This window comes from Kogia breviceps, chromosome 1 (genome assembly GCF_026419965.1).
Source record: "Kogia breviceps isolate mKogBre1 chromosome 1, mKogBre1 haplotype 1, whole genome shotgun sequence".
NCBI classification, from domain to species: domain Eukaryota; kingdom Metazoa; phylum Chordata; class Mammalia; order Artiodactyla; family Physeteridae; genus Kogia; species Kogia breviceps.
The window spans coordinates 177,288,239-177,312,101 of NC_081310.1; the positions used below are offsets into that span (position 1 = coordinate 177,288,239).

The window sequence follows — 23,863 nt, forward strand, 5'->3', positions numbered from 1 at the left end:
GGAGCTTAAATTCCAGTAGTGTACCAACAAATAAATGTTTCTTGAGCACTGACTATGTACAGAACACTGTGTTCCAGCTCTACTTCCTTTCCCTTCCCTTCCATATAAAGAGAGAGAAAATGTGGCCTTTCCCTGTAGCAGTCTACAATATACCAAAGCAGATAAAATAGTGATAAGTAATAAGAACAAATGGTAAGTGCCCAGAGCTATACAAACAAGAAAATGCTCTGAGACAGGGCTGTGCTGAGGAGGAATACTCTTGCTACTAATGGCAATAATAATAATAATGGCTAACACTCGTTCAGTGCTTACTGGGTACCAGGCACTGTGCTAAGAGCTTTCTGACCAATTTCTCCTTTAACCCCAATAACAACCCTATGAAGAAAGTACCCCATTTTACAGAGGAACGAACCAGGGCTCAGAAAGGTGAAGTCAATTGCCTGAGAGCACACAGCCAGGGGTCAGAGTCAGTGCTTGAACCCAGGTCTCTTTGACTTCAGAGTCCATAACTTTAACTCTCACATAGTTCTGGGCCTGGAAAGAGGGGCAGGAGGTTTGGGGCCAGAACAGGTGGGCCTATAGTGTACCTGGGGTGGGGATGGGGGTGCAGAGGGCAAGGAGCTGGGAGGAACAGGCTTTGTTCTTCTGTCTACACAGAGGGCTTTCTCTGCTTCTCCATTCACATGGCAGAAAGTGGCCGTCCCCAGCTTTGGGTCCAGTTCCTAACCCTCACTCCCTGGTGCCAATTACAAACTGGCAGCCCTATAGGTCAAATATGATGCACAAGATATTCTTAGCCTGTGGCATTAAAAAAATGAATTAGTGCCCAATATTTGAAAATTGGGAAATTTCACATAAAAATATGGAAAATCAGAATATCTGACAAGTCTGGGCCTATATTCCCATGGCAACCATCTGCCAGAGCAGAGTAGCGGCTGCTGTCGTGAGACAAGGGCCGAACTCTCCATTTGCAACCATCGCCTGTTCCCCATTGTCTCTCCTTGGGCTTTTCCACTCATTGTCATTAGTGATGTGACCCTGGGGGGCATTTGGACTACAGTCACTACGTCCCAATTTCAGAGTCCCAGAATACAGAGTTCAGCTCAGCTTGGGTCAAATGTACACCTCTGGTTCAAACATTGTGATGATCACAAGGCAGGCTTTGGTGAGGTCAACATGAGCCTAAGGGCACCTCTTCAGTGAGGTCTGTAGGCAACAGTGGGTCTCAGGAAAGGGACTGCAGTTGGATAGACACTCCCAGACAAGTCTAATACAAAGGGGGAAGAAATTAAGGCTGAGAGCCTACTTATAAGACATGTAATAATCTAAGCTTCAGGTCATGATGAAGGTCTGAACTGAACCGGAAACAGTGGGAATGGAGGAGAAAGGAGGAGATTTATAAGATGCCAAGAGCATGGTGATTTGTGGGCAGGGCAGGGAGATGGCAAAGAAGACGTTTGAGCCTCTGGGTAACAGGGTAAAAGGTGGTGTCATTCATCAAGATGGGGAACCCAGGAGGAGAAGCAGGTTTGGGAGGAAGTAAAGAGGTGGGTTTGGGGCTTGTTGAGCTGGCTGTGCCTAGGGTTATGCAAATAGAGCTGCTTAGTGGCATTTGGGGGAAGATCTGTGCTGGAGATATGGTCTGGAAAGTGACCAGCAAAGAGGTGGAAGTTAAAGACCTGGGCACAGATTAAACCTGGGAAGGAGCAAGGAAGGGAAGAGAGCTAAGAGCGGAATCACAAGGAGGACAGCTGAGCAGGGAGAGCAGCCAGCAACCAGAGTGCTGGTCACAGAGGGAGGAGGAGACCCAGGGGGCTGTGGCCTCATAGAAGGCCAGGGGGGAGAGTTTCAAGAAGGGAGTGGTCAGAGTGTTTAGAGAGGGCAAGCAGGAAAGGTCCGGAGACAGTATTTTGGATTTGGCACCTAAGAGGCCATCGATGAGTCTGATGGGGGTGGAGTGGCTGGGCCGAAGGCAAGGCACAGGGACTGAGAAACGATTGCGCAGGGAGGATGGGAGGCAGGATGTCGACTCTGCCTAGGACGGGGGTGCAGCGGGAAGGAGAGAGTTTGTCCCTGGGCAAAGAATTTGTGTCAAACAGATTCCATGGGAAGGCCTGGCTGCAGGCTAGAGACCCAGGTGTAGCTGATGTCTTATTCTGGGAACAGGAGGGCCTGGGAAGGACTCAGGTGCCGGGTGCTGTTGTGTTTGTGGAGCCTGAATGAAAGCTCATCCTAGGAGCCAGGAGAGGGAAATTGCCCTGAGAGTAGGCCCAGGCTTTGTGGCTGGGTTTTGCTGGGGTTTTCCCCACTCTGCATCTAGTTTCCTTGATCCACTGATTATCTCAGGCTGGCTTTGCTGAATGACTCAGGAGCTGAAGCAAGCTCTGCTTACTCGGTTTCACAGCTCTGGGGGAGGGGCAGTCGGATGCTTTCCTGATAACTGGGAAACAGTCATTAGATACTGAAAGAAGGACTATTAGGCCTCAGCTTCAGGAAAAATAAGAGAGAGACGGGGGAGGGAGGGAGAGAGGGAGAGGGAGAGGAAAAAGAAGAAGGGAAAAAAAAAAAAGAAGGCTCTCTAAGCAGGAAAGAATTTTAGTGCCTGGATCTGGAAGCAAACAGCTGATGCTGGGATCCTTTGCCTCTCTGCCTCCTGCTGTGTCTTAATAAAAATAACAATATGTAACAGTTACTGAGTGCTTTCACCCTCGCCAGGCACTGTTCTAAGGGCCTACAGGCTTTATCTCTGAAGTCTACTACTTTGACTATCCGGTTTGACGTGAGGAAGTTGAGAGTTAGAGAGGTGAAGTCACTTGCCTGGGGCATCCAGCCAGTAACGGGAAGTTCTGAGAAGTGACTGCCAGAAGCCTGTGTTCTTTGCCCTGTGCAGCTCTGCAATTCTGAGGATGTCTCTAGGTGACACAGCAAGGCTGTGGGATTGGCGAGGGGCCTCCCAAATGAAGATCCTCAGCAAATACCTGGAAAACAAGCTTCTCTCCAGCTCGGATTTCTACTGAGAAGGAAGGGACAGGATCCTCTCAGCTTGTTCTGGGCTCCTTGTCACCTGAGACCCTCTTCCAGGGTTCCCTCCCCCGAGCTTCTAAACTTAGGGATAAAGGGCCTATTCATCGGGCCTCCCAGAGCTGGTCTGGAAGTGGTCTGGCAGCAGCCAGTGGTTAGTCCCCCCTCCTCGAGCCTGTCTTCCCTGTCCCTCCCTCTGGACTTGACACCTGGTATCTCTTTCTCGTGTCCATGAGCCCAGGGCACGTGAGGCCCAGGTGGGCATGGTATCTCTTTCTCCCTAAACTGTCCCCAAAGTAGGCACAACTTTGTGTGCTGCCCGCCCCCACTGTCAGTGCACTCTTCCAAGGGTTCCTGTGGAATCCAGGCTCCAGTAAACACCCAAAGAGGAGGAAGTGGGCCAAGCAATGAGCCTGCGATTGCATCAGGGCTGACGCACTCCCTGCCTTTTCCCCCACCTCAGTCTCCAGAGGAGCTCCTTGGGGCCAGGCCCAGCCCAGGAGACAGGCTCAGGCCAAGGTGAAGAAGGGGATGCTGGAGAGGGATGCAGATTAAATTGCACTCTCCTTGGCTTGGGAAAGAAACAGCCAACAGATCTGAAAGCTGGAGGTGATGCAAAGGTGAGTCATTGGAGGAGAGGGTCCCAAGAGGCTGGGAAAGTAACATTTACAGAGCGCCTACCAGGTGCCATGTGACAATAATAACAATACCATCTGACTTAGGGACACATCAGGCACTAGATCAGGAGATTCTGTAATAAGAAGTAACTAGCACTTTATTGTGTGCTGGTGCTATGTGGTTCACCTGTGTTATCCCATCTAATTCTAGCAACACTTATGAGTTGTATGATTATGATGATTCTTTTACAGGTGAGGAAAGTGAGACTCAGAGGGGTTAAAGTCCAGAATTATCTCTCAGTTGATCATTGAAGAGTCAGGGTTTGGATCCAAGTCTATCTGTTCTTTGATTCATCATTCTATATTAATTAATGTAATTTTTCTCAACAGGAGTAGGGTAGTTATTATTAGCTTTGGTTACAGATGGGGAAACTGAGGCTCAGGAAAGTGAGTTGACATGCCTGAGGTCACAGTGCAAATCTCAACTCTTGACACCCTTAATTTGAGGCTCTCATGCTGAATTCTTTGGGCCCAAGAGGAAGGAACTCTTGCTAGAGTGCTCCTAAAGAGTCCTTTTCAATGCAGTGTGAGTCACATACTGTTTCTCCCCTCCCTGCAAGGTCACCTCTCTGGGCAGCGATAGAATCGACACCTGCCTCTGTGAAGTCACTTGTCACACTGGCTTGTGGCTGCTGACCCAGCTTTCCCTCTGGACTGCCAGCTCTCTGACGGCCAACTCTGGTTATTCAGTCATCTCTCTGTATGGCTAGTGCCTGGCCCAGAGGACGACTGGTTGGAATGAATAAGTGGATTCAGTTGAGGAGCTGGGATTTGAACCTAGGCCTTTTGGGCTCCCTCACCCTGCTGCAGGCCCCTCTCTCACCAGCGAGGCCTAGTTACACAAGCTGCAAAGCAAATAGCCAAGGCAGGAGGTCAGCTGATTTGAATCCTTTCCCTCTCCTCCCCTTTCCTTTTCTAGAAGCCAAGGAGAAACATGAAAACTCAAATGTGCCCTGAACCAGTCTCAACTCCCAAGTCAAGGAATGTAAAGGTGAGGAGTTGCCATGGTAACAGCAGAGCCAGGTGTGCTGGCGAATACTCAGTTCCTGCAGGGAAGTACTGCCTGGTGCCTGTCTGAGGGTTTACTGCTTCTGGTTACAGGGGAGCTGCATTTCATTTGTTCCTCTTGATGTGACCTTACAGGAGACTTGTGCTTTTCATTGCTTCCATTTTCTTCTAAGTGAAAGGGGTGGAAAAAAAAATCCCCTCCCCACCTGCTCAGAGAAATGCTAGAAAAACACCAGTATCAGGGCTTCCCTGGTGGCGCAGTGGTTGAGAGTCTGCCCGCCGATGCAAGGGACATGGGTTTGTGCCCCGGTCCGGGAGGATCCCACATGCCGCAGAGTGGCTGGGCCCGTGAGCCATGGCTGCTGAGCCTGCGCGTCTGGAGCCTGTGCTCTGCAATGGGAGAGACCAGCAGTGAGAGGCCCGCGTACAGCTAAAAAAAAAAAAAAAAAAAAAAAAAACACCATACCATCATCACTTAAATTGCTCTATTTTAAAGGTTTGTGAAAACTGCACCAAATTGATTTTTCCCATATCACTTCTATCTGTTACTTCTGTGGTTTCTCTTCTTCAGTGCTGCATTTTCTGGGAGCAAGAGAGCAAGTCTATATGGAAACTTGAGGTACTCTGATGTGGTTTGGGAACCAAAAACTAAAAGTGTTTAAGAGAGTACCAAATTTTTTTCTTTCTTTTACTTACTCACATACTTATGTTTTTTGTTTTTTTTTTAACTTGGGTCTGTTGAAAAAGATTTGGCTCACAGAGTGAAAACTTAATTCAGCTTCAGGTCATGATCACTGTTGAGCAGAGAATCTTATAATCACAAGGATGGAAAAAGCCTTAGAAGTCACCTGGCTCAGAGGTCCCAGAAGTTTAAAAAGTAAGGAGGAAAATCCAGACATGGTTGCTAGCTTTTAGTTTGGCCAAACAAAAACATTAAAGAAAGACAACTGTCATTTACTACAACCACTGCTTCACGAAAGGAAGGACATTTTAATACCAAAAAAGATAGGAAGGGTATACTTTCAGAATGAAAACCTGTCCCTTAAACTGAATAGATTTAGCATATGAAATTTACCTTTTTATCCTTAATTTTCTGCTATCCCCATCTAGCACCAGTCTGAGTGTGGACATTTGAGAAACCACTGATTTGGTTTCCTGTTCCTACCAGTAGTTCTTGGAGATGGTGTCTTGGCCTCTGCTCAGATACCTCTGGTGGCTGCTCAATACCTTCCCTCTTTGGATAATTCAAGCTGTCACTTCTTTTTCATCTCCCCTCTCTTGCCTGCCCTTCTTCAGGTTGGTTATTGACCCTCCTGTATGCTCCCTTATCTCCCCTACAGTTACCACTTTGGCAGCACTTATCTCACAGTGTTGTAATCACTGGTTGATACATCCATCAACAACTAGACTGTCACCTTCCTGAGGGCAGGGTCTACATCTGTTTACTGCTGGACCCTCCGGCCCATCACCCGGCAGAAGCTCATCAATAATTGTTAACTGAAGGAATGAACTTCTACCCACCAGACTAATGATATCATGAAATAATAGTAATAATAATCATGAAAATAACTAATATGAAAATAACACATTATTTAATGTGTACTATAGCCTGAGCACTTTGTGTGATTTTGATCAGGGTCAGGCTTTTATGTCAGGGCATTTGGAATAAGATGAAAATGATAATCTATGAGGCATGTTGCTTTAAAAGGAACAGTGGGCTTCCCTGGTAGCGCAGTGGTTGCGAGTCCGCCTGCCGATGCAGGGGACACGGGTTCGTGCCCCGGTCCGGGAGGATCCCACGTGCCGCAGAGCGGCTGGGCCCGTGAGCCGTGGCCGCTGAGCCTGCGCGTCCGGAGCCTGTGCTCCGCAACAGGCGAGGCCCGCGTACCGCAAAAAAAAAAAATAAAAATAAAAAAAATAAAAGGAACAGTTTCGCTGGGAATTTATCCTACAGGATTCCTCTAAAAGGGCTCAAAAATGTATGTGCAGAAATGTCCATTGTAGTACTGCTTGTATTAGCAGAAAAAGGAAACAATTCAAGTATCTATCATTAGGGAATCTGTTAAATAAATTATAGTTCAGCTATACTATGTACGCAGGCTTTAAAAGAATGAGGTAGATCTAAATGTATTGACATGGAAAACCGTCCAAGACATATTGTTAAGAGAAACAATCCCAACTCGATTATAAACATGCACACATGTGTATGCATATATAAATACACAGAAAAAATATGAATGTACAGAGAAAAATTGGGAGGAACAATATAATACATTGTTAATAGTGGTTCTTTCTTTGGGTATGATTATGGGGGACTTTTACTTTATTAAGCATTCATCTTTGTAATTAAAAAAAATTTTTATAGGAAGCATGTCTTAGTTTTTAACAGCGTTATTATTATTATTATTTTTGGCCACACCATGTGGCCTGTGGGATCTTAGTTCCCTGACTAGGGATTGAACCCGGGCCCCGGCAGTGAAAGCACTGACTCCTAAACGCTGGACTGCGAGGGAGTTCCCTTAACAGTCTTATTAAAGTATAATTTATATACTATAAAATGCACATATAATTTTTAAGGCTGAGACTGAGGGTTAGAACACAACTAGAAGGAAAAGCTTCTGACATTGAGGCTAATCTAATCTTTTGTCCTTTTAATTTATTTTATTTATTTTTGCTGTGTTGGGTCTTTGTTTCTGTGCGAGGGCTTTCTCTAGTTGTGGCAAGCGGGGGCCACTCTTCATCGCGGTGCGATGGGCGGCCTCTCACTATCGTGGCCTCTCTTGTTGCAGAGCACAGGCTCCAGACACGCAGGCTCAGTAGTTGTGGCTCACGGGCCTAGTTGCTCCGCAGCATGTGGCATCCTCCCAGACCAGGGCTCGAACCTGTGTCCCCTGCATTAGCAGGCAGATTCTCAACCACTGTGCCACCGAGGAAGCCCTAATCTTTTGTTCTTTTGCCTGCCCTTCTGTTCCCCACAAGGGGTCCTCCCACCCTCCTCGGGCCCTCAATATCTCTGAGTGGCCTGGGAAACTCCTTTTCTTTATCTGGGCCTATGAAAGGAGAGGCTACACTAGATGACTTCTGAAGTTCTTTCAAACATTAATTCTGGTGAATTTGTAGTCCTTCTGCTCTCTCCTACTGAAATTCATTTTTAGGGAGGAGTTGATAAATCTCATTCTCATTACATGAAAATGGCTGGAAAGGCCCAGTTTTTCACTCTTGTGATGTTTGCATTTTAACAAAAGAAGAACTATCATTTTGGCTTTAAGCCAAGAAAGAAACCTTCAATTGTGCGGTTTATATGTACACAAGTTGTGGATAGGGTAGGGGATATGTTGAGGGTAGCAGGGCAGGGAGCCAGTGTTGGGGGGGAAAGTCAGGATTCTGGCCATAGCACCTGACAGAATTAAGACAACTGTGCACCATCAGTGAAGGAATCCTCTCGATTTCACAATGTGACCTTGATTGCCCCATTTAACCTGGTGCTTTGAAGTCTCAGTGTGTAGAAACATTATCATGGTCAGAGAGCATATATTAAACATTTATACACAAGCAGATAATCTATGTCACTCCAAAAGAAGTTGCCATAATGAAAAGAGCTTACACGGTTAAACCAATAACTGTAATGTAGGTAGATTGTAACCACATTCTCATTCGGGAAGCAGACAGCATAGAGGTTGAGGGTGTGAGGCTCAGGAAAAATACTCTCTGGGTTCAAATCCTGCCTCTATCACATACTAGCTGGGTGACCTTGGTCAAGTGGCTTCTCTGTTATTCACCTCAGTTTCCCTGTATATAAAATGGGAATAATAATTTCCACCTCCTAGGATTGTTGTGAAATTAAACTCGTTAAAGCTATAAGGGCTTACAACAACAGTTCCTGGCACATAGTAAGTGCTCAATAAATGTTAGCTCTGTGCATCATTACCTCCTAATCACTTCGTTCGTTGAGCAGGAAAATTCGCTGCTTCACTTCCAACAGTGCTTGTTTCACTTACTAATAAATTCTTTGGTATTTTCCAACTGCCAAACGGGGAAACTAAGTCTCTAGGTGTCAGGGAATGCTGTGAATTGAAAGGAGCAGTCAGGGCAGCGCCAGAGGTTAAAGTACTGGCCTGGAGTCCGCTGCTGTTTCTCAGCACCGCCTTGAGCTGATCCCTGCACTCTGGGGGCCTCAGTTGCCCCATCTTTAGTAAGATAAAATAAGGAGGTTGCGCCATGATTCTAAACTTTTCCCTCTCCCTCGCTGTCAGTTCCTTAAGTCGTTTTCCTTTTGGATCTCTGGCTGAAATCCAGTAACACCTGACATTGGTGGAGAGGGGTATCCTGATAGCTGATTGGCCGAGGGAAGGATCCAGAAGGAGGCCGCGGCCTTCCAGTGCACCCAGGCCCAGCCTTGATTCAGCAGCAGCTTTCCAGCTCCTACTGGCACCAGGGGAGGGAACTCCTGACCCGCGGACCCACCCTCGAAGCAAGCCTTGACGTCTCCCGGAATTTACAGCTCCTCTCCCTCCCCGCTGGGCTTCCCCAGGCAGCTTGCACCCAGGCTCTTCTTCTGAAGGCTGCCGCCGAGGGCAAACTGCAGGGGTCTGCACAACTCCCCAGGGCTTCCCGTAGAAGCTGATTGACAAGCACGGGGGCGGGGAAGGTTCCTGCAGTCCTTAGTGACCGGCGCCCTGCCCCCTCGGCCTCCGCCCCTGTAGAGGGCTGTAAAATTCCGGAAGAGAGATTAGAGGCAGGGGATGGGTGGGGCGGTGAATCAGTACATTCCTTCCTCCCCCTGCCTCCCCCTCCCCGGTTATCACTTTGGGGTGGTTGAATCCTCTCTTGGCCTTCTCCTGACCGGTCCACTGCCAGGGTCCAGACAAGCTAAGCAGTGCTGGGCGGGAACCTCCCAGGGTCAGCTGAACTTTCTGGAGCCCAGATCGCTCATTTTGCAGCTCATGACCCCGTTTGGTTTCGGGTTGGGGAATTTTGGTCGTTGCTTCCAACTGGGTCCTTTGCATGGAGTAGTTCACAGGCCTGCCTGTGCATTTGTCAGTAGCTCCCATTTATTGGGTAAGCCCTGGCTCGGTCTTTTCTTCCTAAAACTTTGCAGTGCAGGCATCCCTTATCTCCCATTAGCTAGGAAATTGGAAAGCTCAGAGAGATTAGGTAACTTGCCCAAAGTCAAAAAGTGGCAGAGCCAGGAATAATCCCAGCTCTATCAGTCCCATAGATTTCCCATCACAACCTGAAGCTTCCTTTACTTTAGGACTTTGAAAGGCAACACTTATTAGGGGGTAGGGAAGTAACATGTATGGACTACGTCCTACCGTGCTGCGTAGTTTAAATATATTGTCTTTTATAATTTATTTTTTTCACAACAACCCCCAAGATAGATGTGATCATCACCGCCATATTACACACCAGGCAACTTTAATAAATTTATTTATTTATTTGGCTGTGTTGGGTCTTTGTTGCTGTGCACAGGCTTTTCTCTAGCTGCGGCAAGCGTCGTTGCGGTGCAGGGGCTTCTTATTTGCAGTGGCTTCTCTTGTTGTGGAGCATGGGCTGTAGGCATGTCGGCTTCAGTAGTTGTGGCATGTGGTCTCAGTAGCTGTGGCTCGTGGGCTCTAGAGCGCAGGCTCAGTAGTTGTGGTGCATGGGCTTAGTTGCTCAGCGGCATGTGGGATCTTCCCGGCCCAGGGCTTGAACCCGTGTCCCCTGCATTGGCAGGCAGATTCTTAACTACTGTGCCACCAGGGAAGTCCCACCAGGCAACTTTAGAAGTTGGGAATTTGAGGGGCAGAGCTGGGATTCCTGTAGAGTCACAGTACAAAACCACCGTTAATGTCCGTGTAGTGCTTGATAGTTTACAAAACACGTTCAAGATCTTCATTTCAGGAACTTCCCTGGTGGCGCAGTGGTTAAGAATCCGCCTGCCAATGCAGGGGACACAGGTTCGAGTCCTGGTCCAGGAAGATCCCACATGCCACGGAGCAACTAAGCCGGTGCACCACAACTACTGAGCCTGTGCTCTAGAGCCTGCAAGCCACAACTACTGAGCCTGCGTGCTGCAGCTACTGAAGCCTGTGTGCCTAGAGCCCGTGCTCCACAACAAGAGAAGCCACCACAATGAGAATCCACAGCAAGAGAAGCCACCACAATGAGAAGCTCGCGCAGTGCAATGAAGAGTAGCCCCCACTCTCCGCAACTAGAGAAAGCCCGCGCACAGCAATGAAGGCCCAATGCAGCCAAAAATAAATAAGATTTAAATAATAAATAAATAAATCCTGTTTTTTTTAAAAAAAGATCTTCATTTCAGAGCTACCCCATTTCACAGATGAGGATAGAGGTTCAGTCCTGAAGTTAAGCTCTCTGTCCAAGGTCACAAAGCTAACAGTGAGAACAAGAGCCTGCAGTTTTGAAATAAACTCTGTAGTCAGTAGTAGCAAAGCTCATTCCATTTACTCATTCCACAGTGCCAAGTACCGTTCTAATAATTGTAATAATAGCTAACATTTATTGAACACTTACTATGTGTCCTGTATGGTGCTACCTGAGTTATATACACTAACTCCTGTAATGCTCAAAACTATGTCATGAGGTAAGTACTGTTTCCTTTTCCATCTTACAGTTGGAAAAATTAAGACTAGATGAAATAACTTCCCGAAGTTACACAGCAATATAATGGCAATGCAAGGATGCCTGATGAAACAGTCTAGGGTCCCAGGGTAGCAACAAGGCACCTGGGTTGTGTCCCCACTTCTGTCTAAAACCACTTCCCTGAGGGTCTCGGTTTCTTTGCCACATCACCGTTACTTCTTTCTCTAACCCCTGTGTGTGGCAGGCCCACACAGCTCCCGCTCTCAAGGAGCTAATGCTCCATAAAATCAGTCAAGGAGGCCGCCAGCTTTGCCTCACAGGGGCGCTGGAAGGATTAATAAGCTAATGGCACTTGGAATGCTTCAGCAAAGGCGCTGGATAAACTCCGGGCACTTATTATGTGTAAAACTCACTGCCAAGCGTGGTTCACGCTGTAATAAGGTGCCTGCAGCCCAGTTCCTGATCTGTTTGAGGTGTGCAGTTTTCCTTGGGAAACCATTTGGATGAGGTCATTCATGTCAGGGGTTAGAGCATTTCCCTGTTGTCCTGGGAGTGCGAGGGGTTGGTGGTGCCATGGTCTCAGGGCTTTTGCTCCCAGAGGGGGGTGTTTCTAATATCTCAGAAGGGATTCCAGCTTACTATGATGTACACCAGTTATTGACTGGAGTCAGAGACTAACCTCATGCTTATGTGGGCTTCAGAGGCAGACACCTGGGCTGAATCCTGCTTCTGTCACTTTGTCTCTCTGAGCCTCCAGTCCCTTTTATTTTAAAGTGTTTGGCCGCACCATGCAGCTTGCAGTATCTTACTTCCTGACCAGGGATTGAACCCAGGCCCTTGGCAGTGAAGGCACGGAGTCCTAACCACTGGACTGCCAGGGAATTCCCTCCAACCCTCTTAAAATGAGGATGGTGGGCTTCCCCGGTGGCGCAGTGGTTGAGAGTCCGCCTGCCGATGCAGGGGACGCGGGTTCGCGCCCCGGTCCGGGAAGATCCCACGTGCCGCGGAGCGGCTGGGCCCGTGAGCCGTGGCCGCTGAGCCTGCGCCTCCGGAACCTGCGCTCCACAACGGGAGAGGTCACAACAGTGAGAGGTCCGTGTACCGCAAAAAAAAAAAAAAAAAAAATGAGGATGGTAACAACTTCCTCACAGGCTTATTTTGAAGCATAAACTTGATAATATATTTAAAAACATCTGCCCAGGGCTTAGAATAGATGCTTAATAAATGGTACCTGTTATAATAGCTATTTTTGTTATCCTTATGCTGTTGTGTGTGTGTGTGTGTTTTCAGCCATGCCGCAGGGCATGTGGGATCTTAATTCCCCAACCAGGGATCGAACCCGTGGCCCCTGCAGTGAAAGCACAGACTCCTAACCACTGGACTGCCAGTGAAGTCCCATGTTATTATTATACTATTTACTGACATTTTAGGGCTGGGCTAAATCCATTTCTCAACAACCTACTACACTGCCCCAAGTAAGACAGTCTAAATAGGGGAGAACGTAAAATAGGCATTTATAATACACATGATACATGCTATGATAGGGGATTACATAAGGTGTTTTGAAACTTCAGCAGACAAATCAATAACCAGGAGACTCAACCAAAGTTTTGCAGAGCAGGTAGTTCTCTGTCTCAAGCCTGTGCTTCGAGGAAGTGGAAAACGCTAGAATGTCAGAGCAGCAGCTGAGTCTGTGCTCCTCACCCAAAGGGCCTTGATTCTGATCTGCAGCCCCTCTTGCTTCAAGGCCTCTCAGCTCCTACAAAGCTCTGCCACCCAGCCTTGCCCTGGAATACCTACCTCCTCCCGGGCCACCTGCTGGAGGTGAACATCCTGGGTTCTGTGCTGTGGCTGAGTCATAAGACCTTTCTTTTTACTGCTAAGCTCTAATGGAGGCCTTCTGGTCAGGAGCAAAGCCCCAGGTCTACCTTGTGGGGAAGGCTTAATGATGACTACTGACCATTGCTTCTCCCCACAGGGCCAAGCAAACGTGTGTGGTGGTGCTGGGGGGCGGGCGAAAGGCAGCCCAAGGGGCAGAAGTCCCTTCTAGATAGGTGCCAAGTCTGAGCAGGTAAGGCTTCCCAGGGTGGCGAGAGAGGACAGAGCCCCTGCCCGCCTCCTCCAACTCTCATGGGTAAGTCTCCCTCCTTCCTCTCAAGCCAGCCTCTAGTGTCTTTCCTGCTGCCACCTGGCAGTGGCCCAGATCAATCTCCCAACTCACCTGTGACCACATTTTCCAAACCAAAACTCACAACGAACGGTCTGACAAAGAAAGAATTTCTGACCACCTTCTAAATACAAGAGAGAATACTGAGATCTCTAGGATAATCCCTGTCGTTAAATTCAGGGTCTCCTTTTTATCAGAAATTTTTCATACGTAATGAACACAGCCCCATGAGGTAGCTGATAACTATTTCCATTTAATAGTTGAAAATACGCAGAGAGAGGAAATAACTTGCCCAAGATACTACATCCCGGAAGTTTGAATTTTGATCCGCTGCGCGCGGTTCCTAGGTCTGGGGGTGTGTGTGTGTGGCGCGCGGTCGAGGAGTAAGGGTAGGGGGACGCAAAAATATCCTTCGCTATTGCAGACGCACACGCCATTTATCTGGGGCCTCGGGAAAGGGCAGCCAAGAACTGAGCTGCCCGGGTTCTCACTTCTGGGTTGGAAATCCCCGAGCAAAGGGCTCGGTCGCCGCCTTGTCCCATAGGGATCTAGCCTCACGGCCCGGCCGCAGGAAAAGGCCCTTCGACCTTGAGGGTCACCCCGCGGCCTCGGGCTCTGGCCCAGTCCAGGTGCGGATGGGCGGGCCGCGGCGTGGGCGAAGGACACCCAGGCCAGGTTCTGCTCCCCCCTCCCCGGTCACATGGACGCGCCTTCCGCAGCCAGGAGTGCTGAGCGGAACGAACCACGAGGAGGAGCGGGGGAGGCGCCGAGGGCAGTGGGTCAGCGCCCCGGGGGGCAGGTGGGCGGGCCCCACCGCCCCGAGCCGGCCCGCCAGCCAGTCAGCGGGCGCGGGGGGCGGGCCGGAGGGCGCGCGCGCCGCGCCCCGCAGCGCCCCCTGAGGGGCGGCGGCGGGAGCTGGTTCCGGCTGCGCGCGCAGCGGTGGTGGCGGCGGCGCGATCGGCCGGGCTGTAACCGTCGTCCGTCCGGTAGCGGCTGGAGCGGCAGCGGCGGCCGGGTACGGCTCGAGGCGACGCCACAGGGCAGCGGCGGCAGCGGGGACAGCGGCGGCAGCCGGAGACGCAGCGGCGGCCGCAGCAGCAGCAGCAGCAAGACGGACTCGTGGACACGCGCCGCCGCCGCCGCCGGGCCGGGCCGGGTGTCGCGCGCCGAGGCTGGGGGGGAGCCGTCGCCGCCACCGCTACCGCCGCCGCCGCCGCCGCCGAGGTGACTGAGGAGAGAGGCGCCTCCTCGCTCCCGCCGCCGCCGGACTTCAATGCCCAGTCCCCAGCTCGCCAGCGTGAGTGCGCTGCTCCCGGGCGGCCCCCGCTCTGGCTCCCGGGGCCTCGGGGCAGGGGAGGGCGGGAGGCGCCGCAGCCATTAGTGCAGGCCCGAGACACGTCCCCGGAAGGAGGGCCGGGCCGGGGCCGGGGGCGGGGGGAGCGCGGCCGGGAAGCGTGGAGAGCGAGGGTGGGTGAGCAGGGGGTGGGATCGCGTGTGTGGGAGGGGGAGGGACTAGTGCTGTGTGCAAGAATGTTGAGTGGGGGGGCGATGTGCGTGCGTGAGGGCGAGAGTGTGAGTTGGGGACAGGGCTAGTGTGCATGTGGGGGGAGAGAGAGCGTGGGGGGGGAGAAAGTGTGGATGGGGGGAGTTGGGGGCAGTCTGTGTGTGTGTGTGTGTGTGTGTGTAGAGGAGAGTGAGGGGGAGTGCGAGTGGGGGGCGGTAGCGGGGACAGTGTCAGGAGGGTGGGAGGAGTGCGAGTGTGGCTGAGTGTAGGGAAGAGTGAGGGGGAGCGTGTGGGAACGAGTGAGTGTCGGGAGTAGGAGTGTGCATGGGAGAGTGGGGTAAATGGGGAGAGTAAGTGGGGGAGGGAGAGTTTCGCGTGCCTGAGGTAGAGTGGTGGTGGGGAGAACCTGAGTGCGGTGTGGGAGAGGTTGGGGAGAAGGTGTACGGCATATGAGGGAGTGTGGAGGTGTGTGCCTGCGACTGTCCAGTCTGTGAGCCGGCTTCCTGGAGGCTCTCCTTGATCGTTTTCTAGGGCCATAGTGAACCCGGGTGTCCTGGGTTAGGGAGTGCTTTCCAGGAGCATCTTGTCCCTGGGTCCTTGGGTTCAAGTATGAGGAGAGGGTACAGAAGTCTTTTCCAGTGGCACTACATTCTTCTGGTCCTGTGACCCGCCCTCCCCATATTTCATGACATGGACATGAATTTCCAAATTTGTCAAGCATATGATTGGCATCCCATCCTAGTCTGGGGTTCTGAGAACTAACTAAAACAAATTTGTGTATTGCACAAACTCTTTTGTAAAGTACTGCTAGTTTTTCAGGTGAGAGGTATTCTATTGTTAGGTAAATTTAAGAAATGTTTTTTTAGGTTTTAGCTCTTTCCTATCCTCTGGAAAGAAGATTTTAAGAAGTAATAATAACGATAATAATAATGGTGTAACATGTTGATGATGAAGAAGAACCATAGGCTAGTTTATTATTTTCTGGAATTTTTCAAGAAATGTATAAAGTATCTGACAGTTTTAGTAGCATTGTAGGCATTCAGCAAATGCTTGTCTGTATGGAGTCACCAAACTGTAACCATTGCCGGATTAAATATGGTGGTTACTGGCTCCCTTCCTCTATTACTGAGTAGTTTCAGACAGGAAGTGAGTGAAATTATGCCTCATTCAAGGTGCAAAAGGAAATTAAGGCTTCAGAATGACATTTTTTTAAATACATTTACTTATTTGTTTTTGGCTGCAGTCTTCGTTGCTGCGCGCGGGCTTTTCTCTAGTTGCGGAGAGTGTGGGCTACTCTTTGTTGGAGTGCGCGGGCTTCTCATTGCGGTGGTTTCTCTTGTTGCGGAGCACGGGCTCTAGGTGCGTGGGCTTTAGTAGTTGCAGCACGCGGGCTCAGTAGTTGTGGCTCGTGGGCTCTAGAGCACAGGCTCAGTAGTTGTGGCACATGGGCTTAGTTGCTCTGCGGCATGTGGAGTCTTTCTAGACCAGGGTTCGAACCCGTGTCCCCTGCATTGGCAGGGGGATTCTTAACCACTGCGCCACCAGGGAAGTTCCCAGAATGACACATTATTAAGGCTTCATCATCACTTGCCAGCATACCATTATGTTGGTAAAGATAGAAGTTTATTGCTGGTATTCATTTTAAAAGTTGTTTCATAGTGGATAGTGAATGGACTAATCACTGTCATGGAGTTTTCCAGATTCTCATGTAGTAGAAGTAGGGGTTCTTGATGAAGAATACCTTGATATGGATTTTATACTGTAATCATGGGAAGTCTCTTAGAAGTTGGGAGTCTTTTCAATATAAGCAGAGAGTAGCGTGGTCCTTTTGGTACTAGACGTGTTAGAATTACAAGCAAAAACATTGGTGTGTAATAAGAAGTCAGAAATTATATTTTTCTTACGGTGTCCTTTTCTCCATCACTAGCATGCTCTCTGCTTTCAGAAACAGTAAATAGTATTGATACTGTTTGGTGGGGGACCAGATTAATTAGTGTTAAGTTCCTCCTATGTACCAGGTGCTTTTCATACTCTCATTCAGTTCTCACAGCTACTATTAAAAGGTGGTAGGTGTCCTCATTTGCATTCATTTGGCACATGTTGAGTGGTTTCTATTTGCCAGACGTTAGGGATACAGTGATGAGCCCTCATTGACTTACAGTGATGAGATGAGAAGATATAGAGACTCAAAGAGGTGAAGTAACTTGTCCCAGCTGGATTAAAAACCCAGGTCAGTCTGACTCCAAAGTCTTTGATTTTTCTACTATACCGTCAACTACCCTCGCTAGGTTGTCTCTCTTTGAGGTTTCTCATCCACACAGTGACTGAGCAGCTTGTACAGATGAGAGATGTTGAAGGTAATGCAGAAGAGTGAATGGCTGGAGGCAAGGAGATCATTTAGGAGATGCTAACTTGAGGCTCTTTGGGGCCTAAGTTAGGCTAGGCTTTTATGTGGGTGGAGATTCTGCCTTGGAACTCTCTTGGGGCCTTAGGGTGCTTTGAGCCGAGAGTCTTATGAGGCACCTGGGATATGTCTGGGAGAGGAAAGTCTGATTAGAGAAACCCAGCAGCCTTTTAAATGTTATTTTATTTTTGGGGAAAGAAGAAGTGTGTATTAATGGGGCTAAGAGTCAACCAGAAGTTGTCACTTCTTTGTGAAAGTCTTTCTCTTCAGCTTTGTGGGATTTTTACCTCAGGAGATTTTGAAGATCAAGTGAGAAAATATATATGAAAGCACTTTGTTAATTATAAATTAAACTACAGACTCAAAGTATTATTATCACTAAGACTTTGCTACTAATGCAACAGTTTCTTATATTTAGTAGCTAGAAAAGGCTACTAGCATTTTAGACCACCTATATAAATGAAAAATTTTTTAGAATTGCTGAACCCGATATATTCTGACTCAGAACAGCAAAAGTCAAACCACTCCCTCCATGAGTCAGGCAAGTAATATTTAATTTGAACGAACCAAATTTATAGGCAGAAACCATTTACAACATCATTGAACTTTGGTGGCACTAGGGAAGAGTAAATGTTTGAATGTTTTTGCATTTCTTAAAATGTCTGAAAGCCCCATATTTATGTTTTACTTGAAAAGACATTTGTGTGAACAAGGAAAAACATTTATTTTTCTTAAGATGCAACTTTTTATTCACTTTGTCTTTAAAGATGGCACATTTCTATATGAGGTAGTTACAGAACACTATGGTTTTGAGACACAAAGTTGAAATTGAATGGAGATTTATTTTATAGGGTTTGACTGTACTGTTCCTTTTTTGTTGGAATGTGGGATTGGTAATCAGTGAAGCCTCTAGAAAAAGCATTTACGAATAAGATGCAGATGAGCAGTACATAAATTTTTAGTTGTTGCTCTTGGAGGAGTGAAACTTTAGAGGGAAGCCTAAGTTAGGTTGATTTCTTTGAGTGCTATCTCATCAGCTATAGTACTTGTAGAAGTTGGTGATCTTTAAAAATTTTGAGCAACTGGAAATCAGGACCCATAGTTTTAACATAGAAGACTTAGTTATGTTTATTGAATTAGGGTAGTAGTTAGAGATTTTGAGGTCTTAGAGTACTTATGAAGTCCAACATTATGCTTTAGGTTTCAACATTACCGTCTTAAGAATCTTCTGTGTGCTAAATGACGAATCATATTATTTTAAATTCATAATAACCCTGGGAGTGAGTAAGTGGCATTCTTCCAATTTTACAGATAAGAAAATTGGTTTAGAGATCAGTTGTTGAATCCTAGTTAAAGAGTATCAGTAAATAGATGGCAGTGGATTTAAAAAAATTTTTCCCCTTGGGGCTTAAAGTACTTAAGTCTCTAACCATTTTTTTTTTTTCCTCCCCAGTTAACTGTAGTCATTTTACAGGGGATTATGTAGGAATTAGTAGATGTTAAAGAAATCACCTTTTCTTTGCTTGAAATTCAGTTTTTAGTTAGTTTTCTTTTTAAAGGATACCTCAGTTACTTTTTTTGCTCTTTGGGGGATGTGGCTGCTTTGAGATTTTTCTCAAGATACTAGTTGGGTTATATGGAAACTGATGATTATTCTCGACGTCTGTAAAGCAAGAGTCATTGATGTCACAGTTTGGTTAATTTTGTATCTTGGGTTTGTTAAATGAACAGTGGATGCCACCTATTAAAATTACTTGGGAAATGGTGATTTAAGTCTGTTAATCTGGAGTATTAGAAGAGTCTTTTATCCATTTTCAACTTCAGAACTAGTATATATATACAGAGGTGTCTGATAGCTTTCTCTGGTTATCCTTCATTGTATGACTGAACCACATTCTCTAGCTCCTTTTACTTCCTGGCCACTCTGTTGGGACTTGAAACCTTACAGGATTGCTTGGCATAGAGCTCAAGTGGATATTGTATCTGAATCTTTTGCTCCATGGAGTTGTAGGGGTCTAGGCTAAACCAGAAACTGTCACTACTCTGACACCTCCATGAGAGAAGCTGCACAGCACTGCAAGCTCTGTCCACTTTCCACAGTTACCCTGTGGAGTTACTAGGACCCAGATGAGAAAATAACCTTTCTCCTGCGCATGTTGAGGTGGTTTTCCCTGATCAATCAGTATAGATTTACAGGGCATAAACTCTGCCAGAAAAATGGCATGAGGGGTTGACAGATTATACCAACAGTTTTTATGTGATTTTAATACAAATGTTTTTTGTTTGCCTGCACTGATTTCTTATCTATGGGTCCTGTAATACAGCATCCACTCCATTTTAAGTGATCTAGAAACTAAATTTCATCATTTAAATATAAATTTACATTGCACAACATTGCTTTTTAAACTGTATAGAATTTTTAGATTAAGCTTTTCTGTGACCCTTTCTTTGCTAGTTGAGCCTGTTTTGAAAAAATATTTTGACCATTAGAACTCTCTTTACCTTTTAGATAATTTAATTCCTTTTATGTGTTTTTGGGTTGAAATTTCATTCTTCTCAGAAAATGTTAATTCTTTTGGCATAAAATGCGCACATGATATATTTGCTTTAGCAGATCAGATAAATTACTTTATATTTTTATTTCTGCAGTGGTCAAAAATGTTGGCTCTTAACTAATGTATTGTTTGACAAGAATTCAAATTCACAAGTCTGCTTTCTTCTAGTCTTTTTGTTTTGAGATTTGAGCATAGGTTTTTTTTTTTTTTTTTTGCACTCTTGCCATGGTTCACAGGCCCAGCCGCTCCGCAGCATGTGGGATCTTCCCAGACTGGGGCACGAACCTGTGTCCCCTGCATCGGCAGGCGGACTCTCAACCACTACGCCACCAGGGAAGCCCTTTTTTGCACTCTTTTACTGGAAACATTTACTAGGTTGTACCACCACAGTCTTTGTAGATTGGATTTATATACATATGTTGATATTTACTGTTTTTAATAGCAAAACAAATTGGTGTGTTTCCTTCTTTCCATTATTGGTGAAAAGCCTGTCATGAGGGAACAGAGTGACTGGTTAGTACAGAAGGATATGAGTCATCAGCAGGATTTGTCAGCAAATTGAGAAGGATATGATGGAGAAACAATAGATTCTAGTGACTTTCTTCATTCTGCATGTGTGGTTACAAGCAAGTTACCTTTTGGTGATTGGTTTAAATTATTCAAATAATTTAGATCTTTCTGGATGAAGAGCACATCAAATTTAAGTCGTAGCCTAAACTCTGAATTGTTTTTCTGGTGAGATGAGATATTCATTTGGAGGTCATCACCAAAGCAGAATTTAGTTAAACTTGTATCCATTTACTAGGAAAAAGAATTCAACAATCAGGTAGGTTTTAGTAAGCTGAGAGGCTGTTTTTGTGAGCTTGCTGGTAATTATGAATTATGGAGCGCTCAGTAGATCAGAAGATGCCCACCAATATAGCAATACTTGTTTTCTCTCAGTGAGCAAAGAGTTACTACTACTCTATCTACTTTTAAAATTCCTAAGAGCTTTTATTGCATTTGAATTGGTCTAAAATTCTCAGCATGGTCAAGGCCTCCTCAGAGCTATCTAACCGAAGACTTAGTTCCTTTCTCAAGTCATGCTACCATGGCCTGTCTCTCTTTCTACCAGTCTTGTCATAAAAATTTTACCTTTCCTCAGAAGTCTTAATTAATCCTACTCCATTCTACTCATGCTTATTTTGTGTCTTCAAAGTATGTAGCATTAATAATGAAATTTTAATGCTCATCATCAAATATTTTTCACACATTGATTCTTCTAGGTTCTTGATCCTGGATGGTGATTGTATGGTATGCAAAAGAGAGCTCCACAAATGCTTGTTTTAAGATTAGATGGGCTGAGTTTTAGTATGATTCAGAGCTGGTATATTGTCCCTCATCTCAGTAAGCATTTGGAGGAAGAGGACACGGAAGATTAAATTTTGCATTCTTTTTGTTTCCGTTTTTAAAAAATTTATTTATTTATTTATTTTTGGCTGTGTTGGATCTTCGTTTCTGTGCGAGGGCTTTCTCTAGTTGTGGCCAGCGGGGGCCACTCTTCATCGCAGTGCGCGGGCCTCTCACTATCGCAGCCTCTATTGTTGCGGAGCACAGGCTCCAGACACACAGGCTCAGTATTGTGGTTCATGGGCCTAGTTGCTGCGCGGCATGTGGGGTCTTCCCAGACCAGGGCTCGAACCTGTGTCCCCTACATTGGCAGGCAGATTCTCAACCACTGCGCCACCAGGGAAGCCCCTAAATTTTGCATTCTTTGAGAAGAGAAGGAAAGTAAATCCATGTTGAACTAAGCTGGTGAGCAAAGAATAATAACCCCTTGACATGGAATTATAGAGGTATTTCACCATTTTTACTTCACATTCATATGTAATGTGAAACAACTGCTTTCACTGTATGGTTTCTAAAGACTTTTGAATGTTGTATTTTATGAAAATAAACATCAAGTCATTATTGGGCAGTTCAGTTAGTGGGTAGACAGTATATTTTAAAAGGCCACCAGCAGCTCCAAATTGAATTATTTGGGTTCTTGTCTGTTTCTCTTGTACTAATATTCAGTTCACAGAGAGATGGCTGTGAAGTATAATGTGATTTATAAGAAACAAGTTTAGGAGAGGAAGTGAAGTGTAACTTACTTAAGGGAAACTTGGACCAAAATGCCCTAACAGCAGAAAAATTTCTGGGGCTCAAACAAAAGAATTTATGCTGACAAGATGTAATTTGGAATGTTTTTATTCCGTATCCTGTACATAGAGAGCTTCCTTCCCCACTTTTGGTGGTGGATACTTGAACAGGACCTTTAAATATATTCAATATGTTAGACAAAATGGGGAAATGAAAGAGTTAAGCTGACCCATAAACTGCTAAGTTCTGAAACATACATTTTAAATAATGCTAACAATAGCCTGGAAGTTTTTGCTTTGCATTCTGCTCCTGTGCTGTAGGTTATTTTGAAAGGTGATTCAAATAACCTTTTCCCAAGTATCTATTTTGCAACCTCAGGGAACTTGCAGCTGTTACAGTCATTCTAACTGTCCTGATATAGCTCAGAAAACATTTCAAAGTGGTGTTGACAGGGTGAGTTAGGGTGTCCTTTCGGATTTTTACTACTGAGTTTGCTTTATTACAATTGAAATTCAGAATCTCAAATACATGTCTTTATTAATGAAATAATTCAGTGGTTCTTGAGTTAGTGTATATATAGTGATGTTGGAAACTAAAGTAAAATGATTAAGACTTAAATTGTTCTCCAGGAAAATTATTTATTCTTTTGAGATTAAAGAAAGAAGGATGGAGGGAAAGAAGAAAACAAATATTAGGATTTAATTTTATGGGAATGCAGCTGAATTTGAGATAGTTCTCTATTGTATGAAGGAGGTTACCACGGTTTTTTAGGAAGAGAAGGTGCTTAAACTTTATAATAAAGAGGCTTGGGAATCTTGCAAGGTACATAAACTGAAGTCTTTAAACAAAAATCCCGTGGAGAGGATAGTCCTGATGATAACCTTTCCTTGGAAATGGAAATATGAATGAATAGAATCAATTTAATAGAGCTATTTAACTTAATTTTTAAAAGATTCACTGAAAACAATGAGATAATGTTCCATACTAGAATGGTGTTAGGACTTTAATGTTTTTACTGGTGTTGAAATAATTTTTTAGAAAAAGTGAAAATTGGCCATAGTGCTGTTACCTTCATTTAAATTTTATTTCTGAAAGGAAAAATAACATATTTGGACAAAGAATTTCAGCTAGAGAATTGCTAATCTTTAGAGGAACAGTGGAGTACAAAATTGAAAAGTAAATATTTTCAAGTGTGGCATGAAAATATTTAATGCAATTTTGGTCTTACAGTTATTTGTAGAGGTAGGAATTACCAGAAAATGAAAACTACTTCTAATCGCCAGGGTACATACAAATTTGAAAACCACTCCCTTTTCATTTGAGTGGGAACAGAGCCCACGGGACTTCAGAAAATAACTGTCACTGTTCTCAGAAGCAGGTGTGATCTGTTGGTTAATTTCTTTCCTTTCCTTTCTGAGTGGCAGGCCATGTATGTCCTGCTGGTTCTGAAGTGTTCAGATATTTTCCCACTCTCAAGGTCATGCTTTCTTTTTATAGAACTGATTATTGATTTGTGTACTGGAACTTGATTCTCAAGTTCCCTCCTTAAATGAGGAAGTGGAAAAGTGGGAATAACCAAGGGAGTAACTCTGAAACTTTTTTTTAGCAGTAAGAAGTGTGTTGCTATTTTTAGCTTGTTTACAGATATTTTGGATAATTTCTGTAGAATTTAATGATACCTCTTTCCTTATCAATTCCCCAGGACTGTAGTCAGTAGGGGAAGAGAACTAACATTCATTTGAATGGTCTAAGTTCAAGGAGCCAGATGTATTCACTTTTAGTTTGATAAATGCAACAATAGAGTGGATGAACAAAGAT

General features: G+C 45.7%; 1 protein-coding gene across 3 annotated transcripts in view; it reads left to right on the top strand.

Annotated features, from left to right (window-relative positions):
* Positions 1-3,526: 3,526 nt before the first annotated feature.
* The window catches only part of PTP4A2 (protein tyrosine phosphatase 4A2), a 38,955-nt gene continuing 18,618 nt past the window's right edge, over positions 3,527-23,863 (top strand). Inside the window, exons 1-2 of one of the 3 annotated variants that reach the window (XM_067012617.1) lie at positions 3,527-3,641; positions 4,618-4,689. The gene's annotated coding sequence lies outside the window, so the exon portion shown is untranslated. Of the gene's footprint in view, positions 3,642-4,617; positions 4,690-14,359; positions 14,759-15,892; positions 17,196-23,863 lie in introns of those variants that run through there. The other 2 variants (XM_059078359.2, XM_067012618.1) reach the window with 2 other exon arrangements.